This window comes from Garra rufa, chromosome 1 (assembly GCF_049309525.1).
Source record: "Garra rufa chromosome 1, GarRuf1.0, whole genome shotgun sequence".
Classification (NCBI taxonomy): Eukaryota; Metazoa; Chordata; class Actinopteri; order Cypriniformes; family Cyprinidae; genus Garra; species Garra rufa.
This window is the reverse complement of record NC_133361.1, coordinates 104,087,158-104,094,657: the sequence shown is the minus strand read 5'-3', so window position 1 is coordinate 104,094,657 and position 7,500 is coordinate 104,087,158. Positions and strand designations below refer to the sequence as shown.

Here is a 7,500-nt window from a genome sequence, read left to right as displayed (position 1 = left end):
CACCGGTGTATATACAACCCACAGAAAGTGTAATCCAAAGTTTGCAGGTGGTGAATGGAAAGGTGAGCTCTAAAATTAGCAACTCCTCAATCCAACAGTTTGGTGACTGTCCTTTGTTTGTCATGCTGCTCTCTTATACAGTTGTACTTCCTGCTTCCTGTCATGTGTCTAGTCACATGGCAGGCCAACCATCCATTTTTAAAGACACACACTCACTTAAAATGTTAAGAGTAATAAAATGGCCTAAAAAACATGTAAAACACTTAAAACTCTATAATACATTTAAATGATTGTAATAAATAGAGCGGTAAAACACGTCTTTCTAAAAGCCAGCATATTATATAAATAGTGAAGAAAAGGCAAAAGCTTACAGCAACTGGTATTCCCAGGCGGTCTCCCATCCAAGTACTAAGCAGGCCCGACGCTGCTTAGCTTCCGAGATCAGACGAGATCGGGCGCTCTCAGCGCGGTATGGCCGTAAGCGAGGGCTGCTCCAAAAAGTGGGCTATTTAAAGATCAGCCTCCGTAAAAGCCAGCATATTATATAAATAGTGAAGAAAAGGCAAAAGCTTACAGCACCTGGTATTCCCAGGCGGTCTCCCATCCAAGTGTAACAATCGGCCTTATCAGCCGAGTTACAAGACTAAAATGGGATCAGATTTAACTGTGAGAGATGACTAGTGGTTAAAAGAATGAGACATAAAAGAAGATTGGTTTAAATAGATTTGGTTTATTTACAAGGTTCACATAAAAGACTTTAAAACAACACGATAAAACGAGGTAAACGCTGTTAAAAGAATACAGTTCATTTGTCCATACCCTAAAAACAGTCCAAGAATCCCAGTGTGTTGATAAGTCCAATGTGAGTGTCCACCGGTGTATATACAATCCACAGAAAGTGTAATCCACAGTTTGCAGGTGGTGAATGGAAAGGTGAGCTCTAAAATTAGCAACTCCTCAATCCAACAGTTTGGTGACTGTCCTTTGTTTGTCATGCTGCTCTCTTATACAGTTGTACTTCCTGCTTCCTGTCATGTGTCTAGTCACATGGCAGGCCAACCATCCATTTTTTAAAGACACACACTCACTTAAAATGTTAAGAGTAATAAAATGGCCTAAAAAACATGTAAAACACTTAAAACTCTATAATACATTTAAATGATTGTAATAAATAGAGCGGTAAAACACGTCTTTCTAAAAGCCAGCATATTATATAAATAGTGAAGAAAAGGCAAAAGCTTACAGCACCTGGTATTCCCAGGCGGTCTCCCATCCAAGTACTAAGCAGGCCCGACGCTGCTTAGCTTCCGAGATCAGACGAGATCGGGCGCTCTCAGCGCGGTATGGCCGTAAGCGAGGGCTGCTCCAAAAAGTGGGCTATTTAAAGATCAGCCTCCGTAAAAGCCAGCATATTATATAAATAGTGAAGAAAAGGCAAAAGCTTACAGCACCTGGTATTCCCAGGCGGTCTCCCATCCAAGTACTAAGCAGGTCCGACGCTGCTTAGCTTCCGAGATCAGACGAGATCGGGCGCTCTCAGCGCGGTATGGCCGTAAGCGAGGGCTGCTCCAAAAAGTGGGCTATTTAAAGATCAGCCTCCGTAAAAGCCAGCATATTATATAAATAGTGAAGAAAAGGCAAAAGCTTACAGCACCTGGTATTCCCAGGCGGTCTCCCATCCAAGTGTAACAATCGGCCTTATCAGCCGAGTTACAAGACTAAAATGGGGTCAGATTTAACTGTGAGAGATGACTAGTGGTTAAAAGAATGAGACATAAAAGAAGATTGGTTTAAATAGATTTGGTTTATTTACAAGGTTCACATAAAAGACTTTAAAACAACACGATAAAACGAGGTAAACGCTGTTAAAAGAATACAGTTCATTTGTCCATACCCTAAAAACAGTCCAAGAATCCCAGTGTGTTGATAAGTCCAATGTGAGTGTCCACCGGTGTATATACAATCCACAGAAAGTGTAATCCAAAGTTTGCAGGTGGTGAATGGAAAGGTGAGCTCTAAAATTAGCAACTCCTCAATCCAACAGTTTGGTGACTGTCCTTTGTTTGTCATGCTGCTCTCTTATACAGTTGTACTTCCTGCTTCCTGTCATGTGTCTAGTCACATGGCAGGCCAACCATCCATTTTTAAAGACACACACTCACTTAAAATGTTAAGAGTAATAAAATGGCCTAAAAAACATGTAAAACACTTAAAACTCTATAATACATTTAAATGATTGTAATAAATAGAGCGGTAAAACACGTCTTTCTAAAAGCCAGCATATTATATAAATAGTGAAGAAAAGGCAAAAGCTTACAGCACCTGGTATTCCCAGGCGGTCTCCCATCCAAGTACTAAGCAGGCCCGACGCTGCTTAGCTTCCGAGATCAGACGAGATCGGGCGCTCTCAGCGCGGTATGGCCGTAAGCGAGGGCTGCTCCAAAAAGTGGGCTATTTAAAGATCAGCCTCCGTAAAAGCCAGCATATTATATAAATAGTGAAGAAAAGGCAAAAGCTTACAGCACCTGGTATTCCCAGGCGGTCTCCCATCCAAGTACTAAGCAGGCCCGACGCTGCTTAGCTTCCGAGATCAGACGAGATCGGGCGCTCTCAGCGCGGTATGGCCGTAAGCGAGGGCTGCTCCAAAAAGTGGGCTATTTAAAGATCAGCCTCCGTAAAAGCCAGCATATTATATAAATAGTGAAGAAAAGGCAAAAGCTTACAGCACCTGGTATTCCCAGGCGGTCTCCCATCCAAGTGTAACAATCGGCCTTATCAGCCGAGTTACAAGACTAAAATGGGGTCAGATTTAACTGTGAGAGATGACTAGTGGTTAAAAGAATGAGACATAAAAGAAGATTGGTTTAAATAGATTTGGTTTATTTACAAGGTTCACATAAAAGACTTTAAAACAACACGATAAAACGAGGTAAACGCTGTTAAAAGCATACAGTTCATTTGTCCATACCCTAAAAACAGTCCAAGAATCCCAGTGTGTTGATAAGTCCAATGTGAGTGTCCACCGGTGTATATACAATCCACAGAAAGTGTAATCCAAAGTTTGCAGGTGGTGAATGGAAAGGTGAGCTCTAAAATTAGCAACTCCTCAATCCAACAGTTTGGTGACTGTCCTTTGTTTGTCATGCTGCTCTCTTATACAGTTGTACTTCCTGCTTCCTGTCATGTGTCTAGTCACATGGCAGGCCAACCATCCATTTTTTAAAGACACACACTCACTTAAAATGTTAAGAGTAATAAAATGGCCTAAAAAACATGTAAAACACTTAAAACTCTATAATACATTTAAATGATTGTAATAAATAGAGCGGTAAAACACGTCTTTCTAAAAGCCAGCATATTATATAAATAGTGAAGAAAAGGCAAAAGCTTACAGCACCTGGTATTCCCAGGCGGTCTCCCATCCAAGTACTAAGCAGGCCCGACGCTGCTTAGCTTCCGAGATCAGACGAGATCGGGCGCTCTCAGCGCGGTATGGCCGTAAGCGAGGGCTGCTCCAAAAAGTGGGCTATTTAAAGATCAGCCTCCGTAAAAGCCAGCATATTATATAAATAGTGAAGAAAAGGCAAAAGCTTACAGCACCTGGTATTCCCAGGCGGTCTCCCATCCAAGTGTAACAATCGGCCTTATCAGCCGAGTTACAAGACTAAAATGGGATCAGATTTAACTGTGAGAGATGACTAGTGGTTAAAAGAATGAGACATAAAAGAAGATTGGTTTAAATAGATTTGGTTTATTTACAAGGTTCACATAAAAGACTTTAAAACAACACGATAAAACGAGGTAAACGTTGTTAAAAGAATACAGTTCATTTGTCCATACCCTAAAAACAGTCCAAGAATCCCAGTGTGTTGATAAGTCCAATGTGAGTGTCCACCGGTGTATATACAATCCACAGAAAGTGTAATCCACAGTTTGCAGGTGGTGAATGGAAAGGTGAGCTCTAAAATTAGCAACTCCTCAATCCAACAGTTTGGTGACTGTCCTTTGTTTGTCATGCTGCTCTCTTATACAGTTGTACTTCCTGCTTCCTGTCATGTGTCTAGTCACATGGCAGGCCAACCATCCATTTTTTAAAGACACACACTCACTTAAAATGTTAAGAGTAATAAAATGGCCTAAAAAACATGTAAAACACTTAAAACTCTATAATACATTTAAATGATTGTAATAAATAGAGCGGTAAAACACGTCTTTCTAAAAGCCAGCATATTATATAAATAGTGAAGAAAAGGCAAAAGCTTACAGCACCTGGTATTCCCAGGCGGTCTCCCATCCAAGTACTAAGCAGGCCCGACGCTGCTTAGCTTCCGAGATCAGACGAGATCGGGCGCTCTCAGCGCAGTATGGCCGTAAGCTAGGGCTGCTCCAAAAAGTGGGCTATTTAAAGATCAGCCTCCGTAAAAGCCAGCATATTATATAAATAGTGAAGAAAAGGCAAAAGCTTACAGCACCTGGTATTCCCAGGCGGTCTCCCAATCCAAGTGTAACAATCGGCCTTATCAGCCGAGTTACAAGACTAAAATGGGGTCAGATTTAACTGTGAGAGATGACTAGTGGTTAAAAGAATGAGACATAAAAGAAGATTGGTTTAAATAGATTTGGTTTATTTACAAGGTTCACATAAAAGACTTTAAAACAACACGATAAAACGAGGTAAACGCTGTTAAAAGAATACAGTTCATTTGTCCATACCCTAAAAACAGTCCAAGAATCCCAGTGTGTTGATAAGTCCAATGTGAGTGTCCACCGGTGTATATACAATCCACAGAAAGTGTAATCCAAAGTTTGCAGGTGGTGAATGGAAAGGTGAGCTCTAAAATTAGCAACTCCTCAATCCAACAGTTTGGTGACTGTCCTTTGTTTGTCATGCTGCTCTCTTATACAGTTGTACTTCCTGCTTCCTGTCATGTGTCTAGTCACATGGCAGGCCAACCATCCATTTTTTAAAGACACACACTCACTTAAAATGTTAAGAGTAATAAAATGGCCTAAAAAACATGTAAAACACTTAAAACTCTATAATACATTTAAATGATTGTAATAAATAGAGCGGTAAAACACGTCTTTCTAAAAGCCAGCATATTATATAAATAGTGAAGAAAAGGCAAAAGCTTACAGCACCTGGTATTCCCAGGCGGTCTCCCATCCAAGTACTAAGCAGGCCCGACGCTGCTTAGCTTCCGAGATCAGACGAGATCGGGCGCTCTCAGCGCGGTATGGCCGTAAGCGAGGGCTGCTCCAAAAAGTGGGCTATTTAAAGATCAGCCTCCGTAAAAGCCAGCATATTAGATAAATAGTGAAGAAAAGGCAAAAGCTTACAGCACCTGGTATTCCCAGGCGGTCTCCCATCCAAGTACTAAGCAGGTCCGACGCTGCTTAGCTTCCGAGATCAGACGAGATCGGGCGCTCTCAGCGCGGTATGGCCGTAAGCGAGGGCTGCTCCAAAAAGTGGGCTATTTAAAGATCAGCCTCCGTAAAAGCCAGCATATTATATAAATAGTGAAGAAAAGGCAAAAGCTTACAGCACCTGGTATTCCCAGGCGGTCTCCCATCCAAGTGTAACAATCGGCCTTATCAGCCGAGTTACAAGACTAAAATGGGGTCAGATTTAACTGTGAGAGATGACTAGTGGTTAAAAGAATGAGACATAAAAGAAGATTGGTTTAAATAGATTTGGTTTATTTACAAGGTTCACATAAAAGACTTTAAAACAACACGATAAAACGAGGTAAACGCTGTTAAAAGCATACAGTTCATTTGTCCATACCCTAAAAACAGTCCAAGAATCCCAGTGTGTTGATAAGTCCAATGTGAGTGTCCACCGGTGTATATACAATCCACAGAAAGTGTAATCCAAAGTTTGCAGGTGGTGAATGGAAAGGTGAGCTCTAAAATTAGCAACTCCTCAATCCAACAGTTTGGTGACTGTCCTTTGTTTGTCATGCTGCTCTCTTATACAGTTGTACTTCCTGCTTCCTGTCATGTGTCTAGTCACATGGCAGGCCAACCATCCATTTTTTAAAGACACACACTCACTTAAAATGTTAAGAGTAATAAAATGGCCTAAAAAACATGTAAAACACTTAAAACTCTATAATACATTTAAATGATTGTAATAAATAGAGCGGTAAAACACGTCTTTCTAAAAGCCAGCATATTATATAAATAGTGAAGAAAAGGCAAAAGCTTACAGCACCTGGTATTCCCAGGCGGTCTCCCATCCAAGTACTAAGCAGGCCCGACGCTGCTTAGCTTCCGAGATCAGACGAGATCGGGCGCTCTCAGCGCGGTATGGCCGTAAGCGAGGGCTGCTCCAAAAAGTGGGCTATTTAAAGATCAGCCTCCGTAAAAGCCAGCATATTATATAAATAGTGAAGAAAAGGCAAAAGCTTACAGCACCTGGTATTCCCAGGCGGTCTCCCATCCAAGTACTAAGCAGGTCCGACGCTGCTTAGCTTCCGAGATCAGACGAGATCGGGCGCTCTCAGCGCGGTATGGCCGTAAGCGAGGGCTGCTCCAAAAAGTGGGCTATTTAAAGATCAGCCTCCGTAAAAGCCAGCATATTATATAAATAGTGAAGAAAAGGCAAAAGCTTACAGCACCTGGTATTCCCAGGCGGTCTCCCATCCAAGTGTAACAATCGGCCTTATCAGCCGAGTTACAAGACTAAAATGGGGTCAGATTTAACTGTGAGAGATGACTAGTGGTTAAAAGAATGAGACATAAAAGAAGATTGGTTTAAATAGATTTGGTTTATTTACAAGGTTCACATAAAAGACTTTAAAACAACACGATAAAACGAGGTAAACGCTGTTAAAAGAATACAGTTCATTTGTCCATACCCTAAAAACAGTCCAAGAATCCCAGTGTGTTGATAAGTCCAATGTGAGTGTCCACCGGTGTATATACAATCCACAGAAAGTGTAATCCAAAGTTTGCAGGTGGTGAATGGAAAGGTGAGCTCTAAAATTAGCAACTCCTCAATCCAACAGTTTGGTGACTGTCCTTTGTTTGTCATGCTGCTCTCTTATACAGTTGTACTTCCTGCTTCCTGTCATGTGTCTAGTCACATGGCAGGCCAACCATCCATTTTTAAAGACACACACTCACTTAAAATGTTAAGAGTAATAAAATGGCCTAAAAAACATGTAAAACACTTAAAACTCTATAATACATTTAAATGATTGTAATAAATAGAGCGGTAAAACACGTCTTTCTAAAAGCCAGCATATTATATAAATAGTGAAGAAAAGGCAAAAGCTTACAGCACCTGGTATTCCCAGGCGGTCTCCCATCCAAGTACTAAGCAGGCCCGACGCTGCTTAGCTTCCGAAATCAGACGAGATCGGGCGCTCTCAGCGCGGTATGGCCGTAAGCGAGGGCTGCTCCAAAAAGTTGGCTATTTAAAGATCAGCCTCCGTAAAAGCCAGCATATTATATAAATAGTGAAGAAAAGGCAAAAGCTTACAGCACCTGGTA

The 7,500-nt window shown here is 41.4% G+C and overlaps 13 non-coding genes across 13 annotated transcripts in view; all 13 read right to left on the bottom strand.

Annotated features, from left to right (window-relative positions):
* Positions 1-364: 364 nt before the first annotated feature.
* Positions 365-483, bottom strand: LOC141318693 (5S ribosomal RNA). The gene has a single exon (XR_012352994.1). It is a non-coding gene; the product is annotated as a 5S ribosomal RNA (ribosomal RNA).
* A 753-nt stretch (positions 484-1,236) lies between these two features.
* On the bottom strand, positions 1,237-1,355 carry LOC141300119 (5S ribosomal RNA). Its single transcript, XR_012341928.1, has one exon. It is a non-coding gene; the product is annotated as a 5S ribosomal RNA (ribosomal RNA).
* Positions 1,356-1,439: 84 nt separating this feature from the next.
* On the bottom strand, positions 1,440-1,558 carry LOC141317569 (5S ribosomal RNA). Its single transcript, XR_012351940.1, has one exon. It is a non-coding gene; the product is annotated as a 5S ribosomal RNA (ribosomal RNA).
* A 752-nt stretch (positions 1,559-2,310) lies between these two features.
* LOC141300114 (5S ribosomal RNA) lies at positions 2,311-2,429 on the bottom strand. The gene has a single exon (XR_012341927.1). It is a non-coding gene; the product is annotated as a 5S ribosomal RNA (ribosomal RNA).
* An 84-nt stretch (positions 2,430-2,513) lies between these two features.
* On the bottom strand, positions 2,514-2,632 carry LOC141300109 (5S ribosomal RNA). Its single transcript, XR_012341925.1, has one exon. It is a non-coding gene; the product is annotated as a 5S ribosomal RNA (ribosomal RNA).
* A 753-nt stretch (positions 2,633-3,385) lies between these two features.
* On the bottom strand, positions 3,386-3,504 carry LOC141300102 (5S ribosomal RNA). Its single transcript, XR_012341924.1, has one exon. It is a non-coding gene; the product is annotated as a 5S ribosomal RNA (ribosomal RNA).
* A 753-nt stretch (positions 3,505-4,257) lies between these two features.
* Positions 4,258-4,376, bottom strand: LOC141317639 (5S ribosomal RNA). The gene has a single exon (XR_012352005.1). It is a non-coding gene; the product is annotated as a 5S ribosomal RNA (ribosomal RNA).
* Positions 4,377-5,130: 754 nt separating this feature from the next.
* On the bottom strand, positions 5,131-5,249 carry LOC141300091 (5S ribosomal RNA). The gene has a single exon (XR_012341920.1). It is a non-coding gene; the product is annotated as a 5S ribosomal RNA (ribosomal RNA).
* An 84-nt stretch (positions 5,250-5,333) lies between these two features.
* LOC141317568 (5S ribosomal RNA) lies at positions 5,334-5,452 on the bottom strand. Its single transcript, XR_012351939.1, has one exon. It is a non-coding gene; the product is annotated as a 5S ribosomal RNA (ribosomal RNA).
* Positions 5,453-6,205: 753 nt separating this feature from the next.
* LOC141300086 (5S ribosomal RNA) lies at positions 6,206-6,324 on the bottom strand. Its single transcript, XR_012341919.1, has one exon. It is a non-coding gene; the product is annotated as a 5S ribosomal RNA (ribosomal RNA).
* An 84-nt stretch (positions 6,325-6,408) lies between these two features.
* LOC141317567 (5S ribosomal RNA) lies at positions 6,409-6,527 on the bottom strand. Its single transcript, XR_012351938.1, has one exon. It is a non-coding gene; the product is annotated as a 5S ribosomal RNA (ribosomal RNA).
* Positions 6,528-7,279: 752 nt separating this feature from the next.
* On the bottom strand, positions 7,280-7,398 carry LOC141318049 (5S ribosomal RNA). The gene has a single exon (XR_012352389.1). It is a non-coding gene; the product is annotated as a 5S ribosomal RNA (ribosomal RNA).
* An 84-nt stretch (positions 7,399-7,482) lies between these two features.
* Positions 7,483-7,500, bottom strand: part of LOC141300079 (5S ribosomal RNA) — a 119-nt gene continuing 101 nt past the window's right edge. Inside the window, exon 1 of the ribosomal RNA XR_012341917.1 lies at positions 7,483-7,500. This exon is cut by the window's right edge and continues 101 nt beyond it. This is a non-coding gene — a ribosomal RNA (5S ribosomal RNA).